At 36.1% G+C, this 21,105-nt stretch overlaps 2 long non-coding RNA genes across 3 annotated transcripts; both read right to left on the reverse strand.

Annotated features, from left to right (window-relative positions):
* Positions 1–3,721: 3,721 nt before the first annotated feature.
* Positions 3,722–4,153, reverse strand: LOC149171772 (uncharacterized). The gene is made up of 2 exons (XR_016259579.1): positions 4,054–4,153; positions 3,722–3,949 (listed from the first exon to the last, which is right to left on the reverse strand). It is a non-coding gene; the product is annotated as an uncharacterized LOC149171772 (long non-coding RNA).
* A 3,126-nt stretch (positions 4,154–7,279) lies between these two features.
* LOC149171773 (uncharacterized) lies at positions 7,280–7,905 on the reverse strand. 2 transcript variants are annotated; one of them, XR_016259581.1, is made up of 2 exons: positions 7,690–7,905; positions 7,280–7,379 (listed from the first exon to the last, which is right to left on the reverse strand). It is a non-coding gene; the product is annotated as an uncharacterized LOC149171773 (long non-coding RNA). The 2 variants fall into 2 exon arrangements; XR_016259580.1 differs by having other exon boundaries at positions 7,280–7,393.
* Between the last annotated feature and the right edge of the window lie 13,200 nt (positions 7,906–21,105).

Here is a 21,105-nt window from a genome sequence, read left to right on the forward strand (position 1 = left end):
AAATAGGCACGTCTAATCACACTTGCGTGTAATTTCTAAACTATATGTCCAAATCAGATTCATGTCATTCAGTTATGTTGGCAGCGTGATTTATGTCAGTTTAGTTGCGAATAAATGTGACAAATGCCGCTTAAGTCCTTTGTTAACATAATTGATGGACGGAATTGTTTAAGAAATACGATAAGTAAAGACAGAAAAGTTGCATGCAATAAAGTTAAGGACATATAATCAAAAGGTTGCACTTGTCCATGTGGGAGATTGTTGGATTTAGAGACGTCTAATTGCAATAATTAAGTTGGACATACGTGCATCATGATTATGATGTCAATTACTGTCAGCAAGATTACATTCATATACCAAATAATGTGATTAATTAAGTCATGGCATTAAACGTATTTAAAAATAAGGATTTGGATACAAATACATGTAGATTAATGTTAATCAATTATAATTGTTAATGGACCGATTATAGTTGATTAAAATAAATAGCAATATTAAATTTGAGCTGAATAAGGAAATCAAAATCTGATTGATTGATTGATTGATTGATTGATTGATTGATTGATTTCAATCAATCTGAAATTTCAGACAAACTTGTTTCAGCTAAATTTTAGGCTGCCCTAGGATTGGGGTTTTGCAGTGCTATAAAAGGGCTGAGTCTCCAAGGCTTGCAATCAACTCATAAAGATTGTCTGCTCCATTGAAGACTGGAAGGATTGCAAGCTCTTGGAAGGATTCAAGAGCCAACAACTCAAGTAAAGCCCAGGAGCCCTTTGAAGATGGAAAGTAAGTTCCGCTGTGCATTGATTTTGATTTCTTACAAAGGAGTAGATCTTGGTTAAGGGGTTTAAAGTAATTAGGAAAACCTATAACGTAAATCCATCATAAGCAACTCCACACGCCCTCTTGGCTTCAATGTGGTAATGATTCATTGCAAAGGCACAGCTCCATAGTAGATTCAACTATCACTTCTACTAGCTTATTATCACTTCTCATATACTGTGTATAGCTCGAAACAGAGGAAATAATCAAAGATTATGAAACATCTTTATTAATTTCAGTAGAGATTACAACTGTTTGAAAGAACATTTTATTAATTTCACCACACATTACAATATTTTGGCTTTGGTTGGGAAAAGACTTGGTGAGTAGGAAGTGGCTATAAGTGTTTCTATGTGCACTGGAGAATTTTCGTGGTGCAATAAACCATTTTTACATAATTTCTATCAAATTTTTCATACAAATGATTTGAATATCTTTTTTAATTGTAAATGTGAAATAACTAATCTTTTAATAACATTAAAATCAAATCCTATTAACACAGCAAAACTATTAAAACTATTAATTAAATAGCATGATATTTAATGTAACATGTTAAAATTTAAGTAATATAACATGAATCTAATGAATAGTTGGCTCTAGACTTTTGGGTTGATTTTTTTTTTGGTTAAATTTTCTTTTTTGTTATGTATAATGAGGTTTTAATATATATATATATATATATGTCTATTTATATTTTAGAAAATATTCTAAATTTCTAGGGAACTTGAATTTTAGAGAATTTTCAACTCAAACATGTGATTTTAATAAATTTCTAATAAATTCTAAACAACTTAAACCAATCAAATATGCAAGAAAAACCTAAAAAAAAATGCCAAAAAAAATCTATAGACAATTACACTTAAGCTTAATAAATTACACTAAGGTCTAATAAATTAATCAACTATAAAAGAATTAAACTAAACTAAAGCAAAATATATTTTATATTTATATTTGTTATGAAGTTTAAGACTAGTTTCCTCATCATTTAAGGCCTAATAAATTAATCAACTATATAAAAAAAATTAGTAAACTAAACCAAAATATATTTTATATTTATATTTGTTATGAATTTTAAAACTAGTGATGGATACTAACACTACTATGAGGGTGGTAGAATTTGTAAATCAGCTAACCAATAAGGGAATTAGTAGAAAATAATTAACCTAGCTGTTTTGGAATTTAGTGGAGTCCTTGAATTTACGGAAGCAACCTTGATAATTCTCTTTTACTAGAAAGTTGACAGTTAAGGCCTGATTTCGTTTGGAAAAGAAAAAAAGGATAGGACACTATCAAAAAGGGTGAAGGAAAAATATTTCTCGAGATGGAGAGATCGGTGGAAATCTATAAAGAAAAATGCAGAGAGATTTTGTGAATAGTTCTGGGTTGGACAAAGGGTCCTCAAGCCGATGAATTATTGTGAAATTTTTTTGACTCTGCGACTTCTCTAGAACTGAGGAGCACGGGGAGAAAACTTGGCGTAATAGGTAGTTTCTTGTTGGAAGGGTGGAGTGGTCCCTTCTGTAAATTTGTGGTCAAGATAACAATAGATAAAAAATAAATAAAAACAGATAAAATATATTCTAATATTTTCTCAGATGAAGATAGATTAAATATTTCTTGAGGAAATTTATTATGTCTATGTAAGAGATAATTTTTAGAACAACAATCTTTTGAAAATATTGAAAATCTAGTTAAATTTTGCAGAAATTTAACTACCTGAAATGTTATTCTGTGCTCTTTTCTTGAAAATAAATGTTTATCTATGATTGATGATATTTTAAATAAATAATAATAGCAAATATAAATAAAAAATAAAAAAAATCAACTCTCATAGCTTAAAACAATAATATCCCTGATGAAAACATGTAGAAACATTAAAATCTTCAAATTTGGTTTTTGGGTTTTAATTTTACTAAATTGGCCACTATGCTTACGCTAGAGCTTCAGTAGAAAGCCACACCATTTTTCGCTAGACACATGAAATAGGTTTGGAATGAGATACTACATAATTACTTGCAATTGGTTTAAATTTTATGAGGACAGTCAAACTGATCAGATACTCACCAATATCTTTTTAAATCTTGAAATTACAAAAAAATAATTTAGAAATTAGAAATATGTATATTCTCAATATAGCCTGCATTTCAACTGACCTGATCCTATTGCAAACACATATTTTCTTCGAGCATTCCTGTACTTAGACAACCCATCGTCCAACTCAATGCTACAAGAAAGGAAAATGATAGGCAAGTAAAATTATAATAGTCTCCATAGTCATTCTCAGTGCTCTATAATTCAAACAAGGATAGCTGCGATGCAGTGAGTCCCTGCACTAAGTTGAGATGTGTCATAGCTATGCTGGCAAGCTCTAATACAAACAAAACTTAGTAGAGAAGCTCCTTGTATGTCTATAAATGATAATCAATGAGAAACACTCTGTACCTATCTGTGTACCCTAAGCAGTCATAAAAACTATTTACACAGAAAAATACAAGAGAACACAACCATTGAATAAGGAACATTGCATGTATAAAAATATGAATTGTATTTATATAGTCAAAGAGTTGAAAAGTATAACCATTGTGTATGTGCACGCGGCAGAAGACTGAGCAGTCATAAGACCTATTTATACAGAAAAATACAAGAGAGAGCAGCCATTGCATAAGGAGCATTGAATGTGTAAAGATATGAAATGTATTTATATAGTCAAAGAGTTGAAAATTATAAACATTCCTTGTTTATAATTATGGAGAAAATTTCTTAAACAATAGTGTAAGTCGAAATTGACCTCCATAAATTTTAATTAACAATAGTTTTGGGTTAAAAAAAATACCCTCGAAAATTACAATATACAATAGGCATAGAAGCCTGTAGTTGTAAATTTTTTACAAGTGAGAAATAATAAAAATAATTACTAAATTGAAAACAAACATTAGGAAAATTAGTGTTTGTCTCAAACTCAGGAGTCACGTGCAAGCAGACAAGGAACTAAGGTTTATAAGAACATCCGACCTGATAAGACAACTAAATGTTATATAAATTTTACCATCTAAATGTTATATAATATTGTGAATCCAAGTCGAAAGTATCGAAGAAAAAATACTTGGTAGACTGGTACAATATTTATCTGTATAAAAATCAGAGAAGGAAAACTACGTTAGTAATTGTAAACAAAAATGATATAAGTTATGTAAATAAGGAAACAAGGAAGATAAATTGTGTAGTAATTACCTTCAAGTCAAATCATGCGCCTTGTTGAAATCCTTTGTAACAAGATACCATTGTTTTAGTAAAAGATATAAATATGGATTCACAGAGAAGTAAATAAATTAAACCCAATGACAAATTAAAAGGGTCACGAGTTTTGTGCAGGGATGGGAACTGTAGGACACAAAGCAGTAGTTGCTCTAAATGTAGCAGGCAAGCAGCGGTGATTTAAGTAGCTATATAAAAACAAGCAATGTAATCAGCCATGCAAAATCATAAGCCAACAATGGATATATGGTAAAAGCTCAATCCAGATGCTCGCTGCTTGAAACGCAAGAAAACATTATCCACCATAGATATCAAAGTACAGTAAAATGAGCTTTTAAAACTTAAATAAAAAATGAAAAACACCCTAGTATAAAGCACCAAATATGTAAGCCATTTAATGATTAATGAGGATTCTGAATCACTAATTAAAGAAGATAAGCAATGGAGTAGGGATATCATGGCCAGTCACCTCACTTGCCTATGTATCGGGATGAGGCTTTTGTAGTAGCAGCCAATTTCTTTTATGGAGACAGTGCATAGAAGACAACTAAGATGGTAGCATCCTGTGTGTAAGCAGTTCTTACTGTCCTGTAATAGATCACGTATCTTTATTTCATGAAATTTCTGCAGGTAATTTCTGTTTGTGATGTGGAATTTCTGTTTGTGATGTGGATAAAACATTTCAAATGCCTTCAAGCCAATGAATGACTACCAAGTGTCTGGGAAGGCAATATCAATATTGAACCTATTCGTCTGAACATGTATATCTTCAGCAACATTAACAAAGATGATTACTGTGTCCACATCAGACCAATAAAATGAGGAGCCTGATGACACAACTAGCAAAATGTCAAAATTTGTGAAGCTCCCTTAGAATATAGCAAAATCCCTTAGAATATAGCACAAATGGAATAACTGGAAGTCTGACAAAAGAAATATAATATCCAAGAAGTATAATTCCCTACTCTAGCACTGTCAATAATTTGGCATCTCCATTTTGTTTGACCACGACTCAAAAGTTGACCTCTGATGTAATTCAAGCCAATCTGGAAACAGAGGGCAAGATCTACGTATACCCCATTTTTGTATAAAAAGATATGATCAATACGTTGTAAAAGCACATCAAAATATAGCACCAATTAAGCACAATAAAACCAGAAAATGTTGCAAAATCACATTAAAAAATAGCACAAGCACAATGAACCAGAAGATGTTGTAAAAGCACGTCAAAAAATAGCAGCCGTTAAGCACAATAGAACCAGAAAACAGGTAAAACACAATGCAGTCCAAAAAAGTCCGGAAATCTGATCAGTGGTGCATGAGTTAATCTTGAAAAATTCATAGTTCAAAACATGAATGGGTGCTGTTGAACATCGCATATCAAAAGATGAAAGGAATTTTAAAAGGGTGCCACGACATAATAAGCTCAAATCGCAATGACTACTTTGAATGATGTCATTAACTTTGCGCATGGTAATCTTACAGAATCTTACAAAGGGCGCCATTTATTGCTACTATGTTCACCGCAGATTTGCTATGGCAGAAACTAATTCACTGTAAAGGCCATTTCTTCTACCGTTGGAATCAGCAGCTAGGTATATGCCCAGAAAGATAGAGAATTGATTTGACACAAACAGGAAAATGTTAAAAAGCCTTGTAGGGTGAAGATAGAGTATATGTCTATTTCAATATTAAATAGGTCACTTTGGTCAAGCTTATTGTACAATGGAACATTGCCCCACTCTAAATAAGATCATAGTGTTGTGTCTCGTGACATACATGTTTGGAAGAGGGGACTAGAAGAATTCCATTCATAGTTGGAAAACATAGCACAAAGCTAGAATATGGAGAAATTGTCAAGTTTTCAGAGTACTGCTGTAGATCAAACTCAGATCGGTCCTTAGTCTGAATCCTGCTGACAGGTCAAAGTCACGAACAGTAAGTCAGACCTGCAAGTACTCGTGGGTTATTCACTGCCTGGCAAGTCCAACTTGTGGGAAGATGGTAAAACCGCCCGCGTCAAACTAAACGCCAAAAAGGAGATCAAAAACCCTCGTTTTTGAATAAGTTCTGCTGCCGAGTTCTTTCAGAGTCTGAACCCAATTCTTGCACTCCTGCATCGACAAGTCGTTTGCGAAGCCGAATTTTTCAGCGCTGATTCCATTATACCACACAGATATATCATGTGCATTGGCATGTATTGCACTTGACTTTTAAGATTATTTTCAATTTCTAGCATGTTCATGAGATTGTCATCTCATCAGAAGCATTCCAAATGCCTTTAACAAGAGAATTCCACCAAATTCTCCTAAAATGACTTGCAAACAAGAAACTGGATTGGTATTAAGAACATTACACATATTACAGACCAACAAGAATCTTCAAGAAAGACGCTTTCTAAGGCCATGCTCTGTTTATGAGGCCTCTAGTCGCATTAATTGGCCTATTGTGGCGAGCACAATGTAAGGCTCATAAACCTTTGTTTCAAATTTAAATCGTAACAAGATTCTACAGATATCTTCCTTTAATTCCCAGTTGATATATGTAATTTGTAGCCATTTTCATTGAGAATTGATGTGGTAATCACAGTGATCTTATTTTTGTGTTAATAGAAAGAAATTTTGGGAAGAACAGTTTTTTGATACAGTTTGGAGATCATATTCCAATATAGTTAAAGCAATCACACAGCCAAAAAAGGGAAAACAAAGGGGATTGCACTCGAGAGGGTTCAAGCCCGTGGGAAAGAAAAACGTAATGAAAAGTAATTGGTTTGCACGAAACCTGTTACGGCCCCAAAACATAAACCCTAAAGAGTCGATTTTCAGGAAATTAATGACAGAAAAGCAATGAATTGAATACTGACCGCGAAATGGGAGAGATTGACAATGGTCCAGGCAGTGCCAGCAGTGCATCCGAATAGAGAGAGTACGATGATCCATGTGAAGAAGAGTATGAGAATGTAGGTCGTCCACACGCCGGGATACATAAACCATGATGTGTTCTTGTTCAAAAACAGAGGAAACTATATTTCCATATGACTCTGGTGGGTAACCAATGGAGGATCGTTGAACCCAGTCAACAGTGGCACAGTGCATATGTTCTGATTAGAGCACATGAAGTCAGGAAATTTCGAAATCATACCAAGTCCTGTAGGGTCAAGAAAAACCAATACAAGGACAGAGGGGGATATGACCTAGAATAATTCATTCAAAACTGTCATAAAGTCGTAAACATCAGTACTGGAAAAAGGGAAACCCCAATACAGGTCGAGAACGAGTGTCACGAGCCGATAGGAAGGTAGCCTGTCACAGATAGACTAAAACGGAAGTAAATTAGTAAATCTGTGGAGGAAACTGGTCCTACCCCGACCAAGGGCCACAAAATAAGAAATTAGAAACAACAGGTCAAAACCAGAGGCCGCTTTCACCACATCAAAGGAAAATCATTTCTGGTAACACTATTCGCAAATGATGAAGGAGAAAAAAAACAATGAATAGAGAGATTCCTAATCAACAGTACCGCCCTCATTCTTAACGCAGACATTTAGCACTCGAATCGGAAAACCAGGCGATAAGAGTCAACGAGGTAATGTAGGCAAAGGGTTTCACATACCTATAGACAAATGAACCCATGACGCGACCAGGGCTTGCATCTCGTCACACCTGACCAGTCCCTCTTTCCTGTTAACACAAAGAAAAATGGAGATTAGCATCCGAAACATATTCTACAGCTCAATTGGAAGCAAATAAACCCAAGACATCAAGGCAGTAAAACAAGCCGTGGAGTTACAGGACCCCCCAATTTTTCGGGATGAGGAGGCTTTTCGGGGGCGAGGAGGCGAGGGAGGGGAATCTGCAGCTTGACGGACCAAGCCGAAACCAGTCGCGGAGAGGCTCTTCTGACCAAATCGAACACCAACAAGCAGCTAAGATAGCACCAGTGGAGGCATCTGTAAGTTGCTTTAATGCAACAGCTGCAGTGCATGCAGCCTGCATGCTGAACACTTGCCGTCGCCTGCATGCTGAACACTTTCCGCCGGAGAATATGCCAAACCTTAGCATATTCCTGTTTGCAGAAACCTTAGCATATGAATTGATGAATTAATGTTAGCATTAAAATCAGACCACTGACGGTCACAGCGAAACATACACGCCTATTTCCGAAATAACCTAAGCTTTGGCCTCTCCCGCCTCGGGAAGAGGCCAAATAAGATGGCAGTCCTTCGGCATCCTGGCGGGGAGGGCAGACATCCTTGAAACCTTGATCTAATCGCCAAACAACACTCCGAATTACTAAAAATCGATTCCTAAAAGGGGTGAAGTAATGCTAACTAGGGGTCATATCGATTACTATAGTCCCTGCCGGATGCCAGATGGCAGGGACTAATAAGAAAGGCAACTTAACAATTTCCTTGGAAATGGTGTTATATAAGGGATAAATATAACAACAGACACATGAAATAATGGAATAGAATAAAAATGATTATCATTTAAAAGCTAGACATGCAAAATCTTGAATAACCCGATAGCCAAATGACGATAAGTGTGTCTATGAGTTGTAATTCACCACGTATTAGTAAATAAGTATGCTAAAATATTGCAACCTTGTGGTTAACATAGTGTGATTATTCTTTTTGATAATTTTATGCTTTGTGTTTAGATTCATAGAAGAAGCATATCCAAACAATAACTATAGCGCATAAAATCTGTCATTCTAGAAATCAAAATAAGCGACCAACACCAATGAGTTTCAAACAAATAACTTCCATGAGTAGAAAAAAAGTTGAATTTGTTGATCCATACAGGCATGATCCAAAGTAAATCCAAGAAGTGCGATGCAACTTTCTACGCACTTCAGCGAGAACTACATTATAGCATACTGCCACCACATGCTTTGCCAGCCAACACCAGTTCTAGCCAGAATATCGAGTCCAAGGTCCGAAATGGCCATACCTAACAAGTACACAACCAACTAATATTATTTAGCCAAAAATAGACATTTTATGAACATAAACAATCCCTTTTCGAGAATGTAAGCATTCTCTAAATCATACTTTACAAAGTTGAAAACGAAAAAGAAAAAGAATTAGAAACATTGGTTCTAAGATAAATGACTTGTGGAAGAAAGCAACTAGCACATTACCATGTATCCACAAAGCCAAAAATATGTGTATTATATTCAGATGTAAGAAAATAATAGATGTATACCACAAACTAGTAAATCCACAGATGAAAATATCATATCAACATAGGTACCAGAGATAACAATAAGTTCAGAGCAGATCAGAATAATATCTCCATATTAATTAAAGAATATAGTAATATAGTTCAAACAAACTACAACTACTCGCAGCCTAGAAAACCCTTTTCTAGAATGGGATCAAGAACCACACAAGAAAAAGTTTTGGTTGCTGTCTTTGCTAGTCAAAGTGATACAGAGGAGCTGAGACAATGCATTAACCTATAGGCCATGAAATCATTATCTTGTATAGGAAATATTAATTTTATCACAAGTTATTAAAAATGATTGTTTGCTACAAAATTCAACAAAAGCTCAATCTATCAAAGAACGAGAATCTAGTTAAATTTTCCAGAAGTTTAACTAGTTGAAATGTTATTTTGTGTTCTTTTATTGAAAAGAAATTGTTATCTATGATTGATAGTATTTTAAATTCATTTAGTCAAAACATTATCACATTTAGGAATGATCTTAAGGGGCACCAAGTACTTGAGGAAAGGGGTTTATAGGAGACTGTAAACCAAAAGTTGTGTTGAAACAACGAGGTTGGTAGACTCCCTGTAAGTAAGCCTCTATAGTACCATAAACTCACAAAGTGCATTGGATGACTAGAACAAAATTACTTGTGGGTAATTTACACTTAATTAGGCATCAATTGGGGTAAGTTACTGACAGCCAAAGGAAAGTCCCGAGAAGGGAAAATCAACATAGACGAATAACTTATTTATAGTGGAAGGATGGAAAAAGGAAACTATTAGTTGTTAAAGCCAAAACGAAGATGCGTTGAAGCCTTCTAAATGATTAACTTGAGAATAAAAAAACACATTTTTCTATGGTTTATTTATTTACGATAAATTAACTTCAAATAGAAAATAATATTTATCAAAACATGTGCTTGCCCTCCTTGTATCTTGTAAATAAAAAAGAGAATATACAACTGACCCCATAATCCATATACATGGGGTCTTGAGCAAAGAAAGTTGTAATTCACATAAACAAAAGAAAATAGAACGAATTATACAAAATATATATAAAACTTTGATTGAAAAAAAAAATACAACAAAAATTGAAGGAATGCATAGTTTTAGCCTTAGTACTAGCCTTAGTACTAGAAAACTTAAGAGAACACTTACATTTGCTAAAAACCCACATCTTTATGATTGTAGATAAAATTGTTACACCAAAAAAAGCCAGAATGTGCCATGCAACAAATTCAGGGAGCCAACTTCTCTAGAAAGATTTGATCAACTTATAGTATACATTAATAATACCAGCCATAGATATTAAAGGACTCCTCGTACTTAGATAGAAGAAAAAATGATGAAAATAAAAGTAAAATCGTAAGGGCAAGATGAAACCCTATTATGTAACCTGCAGAATTTAACAATGTTTGGCATTACAAATACTAGAGTGTGGCCGAATAGGTAATAATACTAAATACCCGGGGGCTAAAATAGTAGCATCGAACCCTGCCTCCTCCGAGTCCCACCAAACTCAGTCCAAGAGAACCTATAAGGGAAAGGAATGACAATAAAATGTGTAAGGAAAGCGAAAAATTGTAACATGGTAAAGGATTTACCTGAGGGGAGTTGATTATGTCATCATAGCCGAGGAAGCACTTTTGGGGTTCCATCATTCCAACTGAGCTTAGCCCAAACTCATATATAGGAAGAAGATATGATAAGGAATTTGGTTATTCCTATAATCAAACTGGAACCCATTCTACTAAATTTCTTGCAGAAACATTGTGCCTCTTCCATTCGACTCAATGTAAAGGAGATAACAAGCCCAGAGAAATATACCTGACTGGTGAGTTGCATAGATTTTTGTGTGAAAACCAAGAAACCTCAAACCCTTGACAGTGGAACCTCCTCCTTCGAATAGATGCAGCGCAAATGACTGACTGTAATGGGGAATGGGGTAGTTCGTTGCCCTAAGTCCGCTCCCATCCACCCAACCTATGTGATCAAGATTATGGAAATAAAAATCAATGATCATGATGAGGTGGAAGGGTTGTAGGTCACCTTCGTTCTAGCAAAACTGAGAATGGGTAATGGTACACCCATGCATAATATTATGTAAATGAATCAGATCCAAGTTGGGTGGGAAAAACACAGATCAACGACACGAAAAAATAATCCAAGTTCCAAACACAAAGTTACAAATTGTCAAGTTACAAGGCTATGCATTCAATATCACCAGGACTGAGACCTTAGGGAGGAATTCACAACACTTAATCAAATCCAAGTACTTGATATAATAATTATTAACCTGTGGTAGTGCTTACGGAATATTGGAATATGTAATTCTATGTTATTTTTTTTTAATGATTTTTTTATGGTATGCCAAGTGGATGTTATAGTGAGGTTTGAGATGATGGTAGAGCTTTATGTTTTTGTATATATGTGTTAATTTTATATTTTTGAGGTGGAGTTTCTTCTGCGAAAGTAATTGCATGTTTATTTAAAGACATGATGCAAACCAAATTTAAAGAAATAGTATTAGTATTTATTCATGATGTTTTTAAAAAGAAACATGACAAAAAAGATAATTAAAGAAATGGTATTAGTATTTATTTAAGATGTTTTAAAAAACTAAACATGGGGAGATAATAATTTAAAAATTGTAAGCCTTAGCAAAATAATATTTCAAAAATAATATTTATTTTTTATTATGATGAAGAAGAATAATTAGAAAAATGATATTACTATTTCACCGTAGCAAAATAATACTTAAAAAATATTATTTCTTTATTATTATGAGAAAAAAGAATAATGAAAGACCCTCAGTACTTAAATAAAAAATGATATTAATTTTTATTTATGAGGTTTTTTTATGTTTATTTATGACCTTAAAAAAAACCATGAGAAGAAGAATAATTATCATGAAAAGGGAAAAATTAATAAACCAAACAGATAAAAAGTTGATATATTTGTGTGGAAAATTCAAAATTATATATCTAATTTTCTCCTTGAAATTGATAATATTTAATATTTAATAATTAAATAAAAATTTGAGTCAATATGATCATTCTGTAGTCCAATATCAAATGTGAAGGCAATGTATAAGTATATCCATCTCTAAATAGAAAAACAATGTCGACTATAATAAAAATGAAAAAACTGTTATGCATATTTTATTAATTGTCCATATAACCTAATATAATTTCATCTAAAGTAATTAGAAGTACAAAGAAAGTATGCAAGATATTTAATACATGATATCACTTCATATATATCTATATATAGAAAAAGATTGCTAAAAGAAAATATTTTAATGTTGTATAGAATGAAATATCCAATGTAGGTTATAAATAAAATATTTTAATATTAATTAATATTTACATATATTTAAAAATATATCAATAACAAAAGATGAATTAGGTTGTTTTTTGCAGTCTCAAATAAGTTTACACAATATGAAATTTGATCCTTCTCTACTCAAGTTAGATATGTGATTAAGATGGATCTATGCTAGTATAATTAGTCAAATGAAATTTGATCCCTCTCTCCTCAAGTTAGATTTGTGGTTAAGATGGACCTATGTTGGTATAATTAGTCTTGAGTGAGAGGGAAATAGAATAATTAGGTGTCAATGGAAAAGGGGGCTAGGGATTTGGGTGAAAAATCATGATGGCTAGGGATTTGGCTAAAACTCTCGTCATGGTAACGAATGCATCACCGAATGAAACACACAAAACTATATTGTAAATTTTGAATGATGTTTGGTGTTAGTTACCTCACAACGGCACTAGGAATTTGTACTTTTAAAAAAAATGTATAAATAGAATTTTCTAAATATTTAATGGGAAAACATTATTTAAATGATAAATAGATACTAATATACCAAATTTTATCATTTGAATATAACAAATGTAAATACATGTTTTTTACATTTACATATAATGTGGAAAATATGCAACCTTTGCATCTTCAACAATGAAACAACTCATTGTCGATACATCCACATGATCAACAACGTGACACATCAACATAGTTATTCATTAGGCTAGCATAGTGTTTTTCTTTTCACATGAAAAAACATATTGTATCCCACATCTAGGGGAGAGATGTCTAATGTTTAACGTTGTGCAATGACCAGTGATTGATATAGTACTAGTCCCACCAAACCTTCAAAAGTTGAGACCTGTGCAACCAATATTTATACAAAAGTAAATAACATTAAGTGAAAATACATTTTAATTTATGTCTGAAATTTCCCCAAACATTGATTGGGTGCACAACTATCCATAAATATCATCTTAATACTTAAGAGTACGAATCATATTGACCGAACTACAAAACAGTTATAGCCATAAGTCCTTCCAAAATGGTCTATTCTAGAAGTACAAAGTAGCATTCACATTAACCCCCACTCATCAGAGTTGAAGCTATGTATCCAAAATAAATATCCATACCTGTACATAATAAAAGTGAATATATGTCAACCATAATTCTTGTGTTGTTCAACATTTAAACTCATTGTGTTCAATAAATGACACCCAACCCAATAAAATTTAAACCCACTATGTTCAATAAATGACACCCAACTCAATAACTTCAATAAATGACACCCAACCCATTTTATTTCCCATTAGAACACATCAAAGCACATGGATCAACAAAAAACAAATTCCTAGCCATTGGATCACATCCAATTAAATCCAGATCACACATTCAAAAGGAATCCTTTGCAATCCATGTCCATCCTCGCCACCAGTTAAATTCAAGTGCAAAAAACCAAAGAAGTTCAACTACTGCTGCAGTTGCATGTTTAACATTCAAACAATTCACCAGCCTTTGAGACAAACCGTCATAGAACATTTGGTAGTATATTAGAATATCATAGTAAATTTCTCTATACGTATTTACTTCTAAATCATGCATATGATATCTTGGGAAAATTAAATAAAGTTTGGACATAACATTGTTTGATCACAATTGCAACCTAAAAAGTTTCAAAATGCAGTAGATTGCCTAGAGTTCACAAATATGTATGTTTATTACTTCATCTCATAACTAAAATATCACAAGAAAACGTCACACATATGTATCTAAGTTGGGGCAAGAAAAAATAAAGAAATTGAATTAGCCAAGGGTAAAAAGACTGCAACGATATAGTACCAATAAAGGTTCTTTTAGTGATCAATATAGTACCAATACCAACATCATTCCACAACTTGGTAATTGGGTCTTTTGGTTGAAGTCTCGAAGAAGGAACGAGTGAAGTACATTGGTCAATTGGAGGAGCACCAAGGACCACACTTTTTGTCAATGGCACCAAAACTAGCATTGAAAGTACATCCAAGACAACCAACATACCATGGGGAAATAAAGTATCCATGTTGCATATAAATAATATATCTAGTAAAGACAAATAACATAGTGTAGAAGACAAATATCCACACAATCAAGTTAATCTATTTCATTAATTTGATAGTCATCCATATACTCATCCAATATATTTCACAGGCTTGTGAGTATAAATCGCATTAAAGGAGTCAAGAGGGGTCTCCCTTTGTAAACAAGCATCCATAAGACAATTCATGACCCAATGTTTAACATGATTGAGTGGGTCATTTCCCAAGTGAGGACATAATTTTCTTACATGACAAAGTGGAGATAAGTTCTTGTTAGTTAGAAGCAAATATAAGCATGCAAACACAAGACAAATAAATACACCAGCTTATACTCAAATAAACGATTTATATTATGTAATGCCCTCCTCCCACATTTACCCGTGATAATAGATCCACCGGGGTAAACATGTGATGAAGAGTTACTATGATATGATTAAACTCCCTAAATGAAGTCAAGGAAGTGGAACCAACTAACCAACACTTTACAGACCTCGCTCAGTTGCTACAGGAGCCCCAGGAGCCAATCCACTACTCTCAACGCCCAACCCTTGGGTTAACCTAGCCTTTCAACCCTACCCTACATCACTTGTTAGATGTGACACTATACCCTAGATCACTACATAAATGACACCTCAAGTGATAACTGTAGCCATTATTGCAGGGAAGTTAACTTTTAAAGTGATAATATCTCTCCCTCTCTTTCTGTTTTTTCAGATAACTTGACCCTATCGCTTTGATAACACTCAAGGTGTTGGGTTGATCTTAAGTGATACCCATAGCCATTATCGTAAGGAAGTTAACTTTTGAAGTGATAAGACCTCTCTCTCCCATTGTGTGTTTCCAAAGAAGCTGACCATATTGCTTGGATAACACTCAAGGTGTTGGGTTTTGTTACAGATGATATTAGAGAAAATTACAACATTATCCTAGTGTGGGAAATAATTAGGCTTAAAGGTTAAAAGTTTCTATGGTTTTTGTTATGTTGACGAATTGTAACTAAACAATAAATTGATTGCATTACAACAATGAAGAAAAGACATAAGCATGTGATACGAGTGAAAATGAAGTTATAAGATTGACAAGGTTGACATCACAAATGGTTATTTTGATTATTTGAAGGTTAGTGTTTCATTTCATTAAAATGATACTGCAAGTACCAAAAACAATAACATGAGTTAGGATTGGTGGATGGAATCCACCATCCAAGACACCTTCATTTAAACATTTGCATGACCTCTAGTCTATTCCAATTCCCTTGCATGAGGATAAGTTTGATATATCAGTGGACTAATTAATATGCGAGCTAGTTCTGAGTACAATGGATGCATGAAATCATGATTGACACCTCCGATGGGGTGGCTTTAGAGATTCTCATACAGGCTGTGATGCCTTATTGGAGTCGATTAGGTTTAATTTTGTTTTAAAGCTTGACTGCATGAATACAAGCTTGAAGGGATAATAAAACTGGAGAGTTGATAAGTGTGAAAAAAGGGTTGTTCGCTCTAGTTGGACAATTCCACATCATATAACTTGTTGAACTAGAATAGAATATCCCTATAATGGTATTTTGTTACAATAAGTTCTCTATTTAATGGATAAGTGTTACATGAATCGAAATATGACATTTTTCTCAGCATAGTCGGTTGAAGTTAGGTTTCCAAGGTAATGCAGAGGAGAGGTTGTGCACCCTATGAAGAAGTCTGAAGTTGCAACTAATTCTGAAGGTAGTTGCTAATTTTTCTCAGGAGAAGAATAAGAAGACTAATAAGTGTCTTGTTCCTTATACACCACACCAAAATGCGCAAAACCATCTAGCCCTCTTTAGTGTTTCCATGGTTCTAGTCAGAGTTTCCATGGTTATAGATATCATTTAACGTTTATAAACTAATTCTAGCATTAGCTTCAAATCTTGGAAATACGAATCAAATAAATGAATGGAGAAAAGATATTGTATGAATAATATCAATGATATGGTTTGTCTACCTTAGGAAGAGGCCGAATAAGACCATCAATTATCTTATTGGTCCTCAAAGTTGAACTGATAAATTGATAGGTTGAAAACAACAATCATTTTATGAGCATGGTAAAGTTTATAAGAACTTCGGATTAATATGCACAAGTACATTCTATGTTGCACTACATTCTTCAGAATCAGTTAGTTCAGTAGAGAACTAGTCACTCTGGTGTTTTAAGGTCAGTTCAATACAATACCAACCTTAGCCAATGTGAACCACCAGATTAGACTAGTACAACACTAAAACCATTGGGACCAACTAATTCCACTAGTTCTAGGCTAGTTCCAATAAGAGTGTGCCCTTATCTTCTTCCTCTCAAGTCATTTTGTTGGATCCTTCCTGGAACGGTGATTTGGAGAGAGCCATAAACTTTCAGATTGTTGTGAGCACCTAATATCATTAGCTAAGCCTTGACAAACAGGAATTTTCAAGGAACTATTACGGACATCCCAAAATATATTTAGTGAGAATTTGCATGCAAGGAACTACTACAGACCTCCCAAGATAGTTAGGGCAGATGTGCATGACCAAAAAGTATGAGAAAAAATTATCCACCCACAAAAACCCTTCCCAAAACATTGAAGTGTGGTGCAAAATAAATTGTTGGTAGGCTATTAATTCTACCAACAATCAGTCCCTCTCAAATTTCACAAGAAGCTCCTACTCAAGCTACCTCCTCCACTATGGTTACAGTAAGTTCTTGCAACTGTGTGAGCTACAAGAAGTTAAAACTTCCGCAGAATCTCCACCAACCTTAGGGAACTCTACTTATCTACATGCCCTAACTATCTTGGGTAGATTAATCATTTAACTGGATGATCACTGAGTTTTACTGAACTCCCACTGCTTAAATGACCTTCCACTAGTTCCTCCAAAAGTTGGAACTAGTTTAATTGACAACAACCGGAGATAATTGAACTTTTGATCCAGGTGGATATTGGTGGCCACCTGCAAAGTCCACTTGGACCCCCACCATTGTCTTTCTCAGCATTTTCAGTTTCCTTAATTGTAGCACAACTTACTATTTTTAGTAGTTTTTCGGGTCTTGAACTTCCGGAGCCGTTTTGAGGCCCTAAACGACGTTTTTTGGGGAATCAGGGGGCAACATGGGTCCATGGAATGGACCGATGTTGCCTGTTTCAACAATGATAGTGCTTGGATAGATCTTTCTAATGAGCTATTGTACACGTCAAACAGAGATCATATGCCAAAGTTACGACCCCGGGAAGTTGATGTACCAACTTACCCCCAAACGGGGCCCACAGTTTGGCGTTTCATCTCCTAGGGTTAGGTTTTGGAATGTTAAGGGTTTTCCATTGTTTCTCAACAATAAATAGGCCTTCGAGCCTCATTATAACATAGTTCAGAGGCATGTAGCCATCACATCTCTTCTCAGAGATAAGCTACCATCGCCCTAGCTGGTTTATTTCCATTTCTGGTTGTAAGCATATTTCAGTATTTTCCATTAACGAAATGAAGTATTATTTCCGCTGGATCTTTGTGTATACGGTTATCTCTATAATTTGTTGCGTTCCTGTTGAAATCCGGATCAGTGGTATCAGAGCGGTCTGCTTTTTCTCTGTTTTTCTTTGCATGTCCCCAACAAGGTCAAGATATAAGGAGTTAGGGCTTGAACTGGTTGAACCTTTGCAAGACCAGCCTCACAAATCCCGACAGCCTCCCATGGCAAACGAGAAGAAAGACGAGGAGGCAGGAGATCCCATCAAAATCTTGCTCGAAGAAGCCCTCGAGCGACAACGGAACGCGATGATGGACAGCTTTGCCCAGATCCTTCAGCGGCTACCGAGAAGCAACGCATCAGCTTCCAGTAGCTACTCTGGAAACGCCACACCCTTTAAGGTACAAGTTAATTTTGAAATCCCCATATTCGAGGGTCAGATAGACGCAGATGCCGTAGATAAATGGTTAAATCTGCTAGAGGGTTATTTTTCTATTCATGAATTTTCGAGTCGGAAAAGGATTGTTTTTTCTCTCCTCAAAGCAGCCCCCCACGTCAAGGACTGGTGGGAAACCTACTGCGAGCTGAAGGATGAAAGTATTGGCTCACTATTTTCAGCCGCACCCACCTGGGATTCGTTTCGGGATGCCATCAAAGAGCAGTACTACCCTGTCGGGAGCTATGAGGATGAATACATAAAGTGGACCACGCTGCGGCAGGGAAGGGGCCAAGACGTGCCGGAGTTCACCAATCTTTTCCATACCCTTCGCACAAAGTTGGGTATCAAGGATTCAGAGCAACATTTGATACTCAAATACCGTGGCTGCCTGCACAAGTACATCCAGGAAGAAATACAATTCCTAAACATCCCCTCGCTCGGCACAGCATACCGGTATGCCGTCAAGGTCGAGCAAAAGTTTAAACAAAAGAAGCGAGACTTTGGATCTGTGAATCCAAAGCAGGGGAAAGGTGCCCCTAAACCACAGAACAAAGGACAAAGCCAAGGCAGGACAGCCCAAGACAACCAGTCGAAGCTGCAAGCAAAGAACAGCGCCGCGAAGCCGAGAAAGGACACTGGAAAATGGTGCGAGTTCCATAAGAGCTCCACTCACAACACAAGTGAGTGTCGGGCCAAGTAGTCACTGGTGGTTGAGCTAAAGGTTTCAGAATCAGATGCATGTTCCAACTCTGAGTCAGAACCTAATAAGGGGTATGAAAAAGGGAAGCAGATCATTGATGCGGACCCTAGCGCCACTGTTTCTACCGCAAAGATCCAAAAAAATGAACCCGAAGATCCAGAGGAGGAGGAGCGTCTCTTCCACTCCCAGATGTGGGTAAAGGGCTCCCCGATACAGTTCATTGTTGATAGCGGGAGTCAAAAGAACCTCATTTCGGCAGAGGTCATGAAGCGGTTGGGCTTACCGACCACAGCACATCCACAACCATACACCATTGGGTGGCTCCACCAAGGACGAGATCTTCGCGTGAGCCAGCAGTGTCGCCTTCCATACAACATCAAGCCCTTCACGGATGAGGTATTGTGTGACATTGCTCCCCTTGAAGTTTGTGATGTATTACTACGACAACCATACTTGTGGAAGCGACATGATGTGTATGAATCAAGGCCCCATGCTGTTATTATTACATTGGGAAATAATTTGTTCAGGATACCAGAGGTAGCACCACCTGTCGCCCTCTCTTTGATTACTGCAAAACAATGCAGTAAGATCATCTCCAAAACCAGGAAATTTGTTTTCCTGATGATACACCCTCAAGGAAAGAAGAAGATAGTGGCCGCGGCCTCCAAACGGGGCCCCTCTGCACGACAACTACAGATGGACAAGATTGTGGAGGAGTACGAGGACATCTTCACCTCCCCAGCAGGGGTTCCTCTGCACTATCAGGTCAAGCACTCCATCGATCTGACCCCAGGTGCGCCGCTACCCAATGGACCAATTTATCGGCGCTTCGTTCTGGAGAACGATGAAATCAAGAGGTAGATTCAGGAGCTCCTCCAAAAAGGTCACATCCGTCCGATTTCATCGCCCTGTGGGAGCCCGATCGTGTTGGTACAGAAGAAGGATGGGACGTGGAGACTCTGTATTGACTATCGGGCGCTGAACAAGATCACTGTCCATAATAAGTACCCGATCCCGCGGATTGATGACCTCCTAGACCAACTAAAAGGGGCGAAATATTTCAGCAAGATCGACCTAAAGTCGGGATATCACCAGGTACCAATTGAACCCTCCGATCTGTGGAAGACTGCCTTCAAATCCAAGGAGGGCCTCTTCGAATGGTTGGTCATGCCTTTCGGATTGACGAATGCTCCTGCAACCTTTATGAGGCTAATGGATGACATCTTGCGGCCATTCACCAACTCCTTTGTAGTAGTATACTTGGATGACATTCTGATCTTCAGCCAGAGTTGGGAAGAGCACCTCCACCACATCCGACAGGTTCTCCAAACACTGCGGCAACACAAGCTATGTGCCAATTTGGAGAAATGCAATTTTGGCATGACCCAGGTTCAGTATCTGGGATACATCATTAATGAACAGGGGGTGCATGTTGATCCAGCCAAGATCCAAGTCATTCGGGATTGGCCCTCTCCAACTACTCTAACAGAGCTCCGCAGCTTTCTATCTCTTGCCAACTTCTACCGTAGGTTTGTGTTGGGGTTTTCTCATATTTCTTGGCCCTTGAGTCAAGTCACCAAGGGCGGGGCGAAAGCAAAATTCTTTTGGTCTGAATCTCAACAGAAGGCATTCAGGGATTTGAAGGATCGCTTCTGCACGGCACCAGTGCTCGTGTTACCAGATTTACAACAACCATTTGAGGTCGAGACAGATGCCTCTGACTATGCTATTGGGGAAGTCCTTACTGAACATGGACATCCAGTGGCATATCACAGTGAAACACTTTCAGACACAGTCCGGAAGTACCCCACTTATGAT

Source organism: Pinus tabuliformis, chromosome 4_2, assembly GCF_031772625.1.
Source record: "Pinus tabuliformis cultivar Carrire ecotype Pingquan chromosome 4_2, CPIR1, whole genome shotgun sequence".
Taxonomy (NCBI): domain Eukaryota; kingdom Viridiplantae; phylum Streptophyta; class Pinopsida; order Pinales; family Pinaceae; genus Pinus; species Pinus tabuliformis.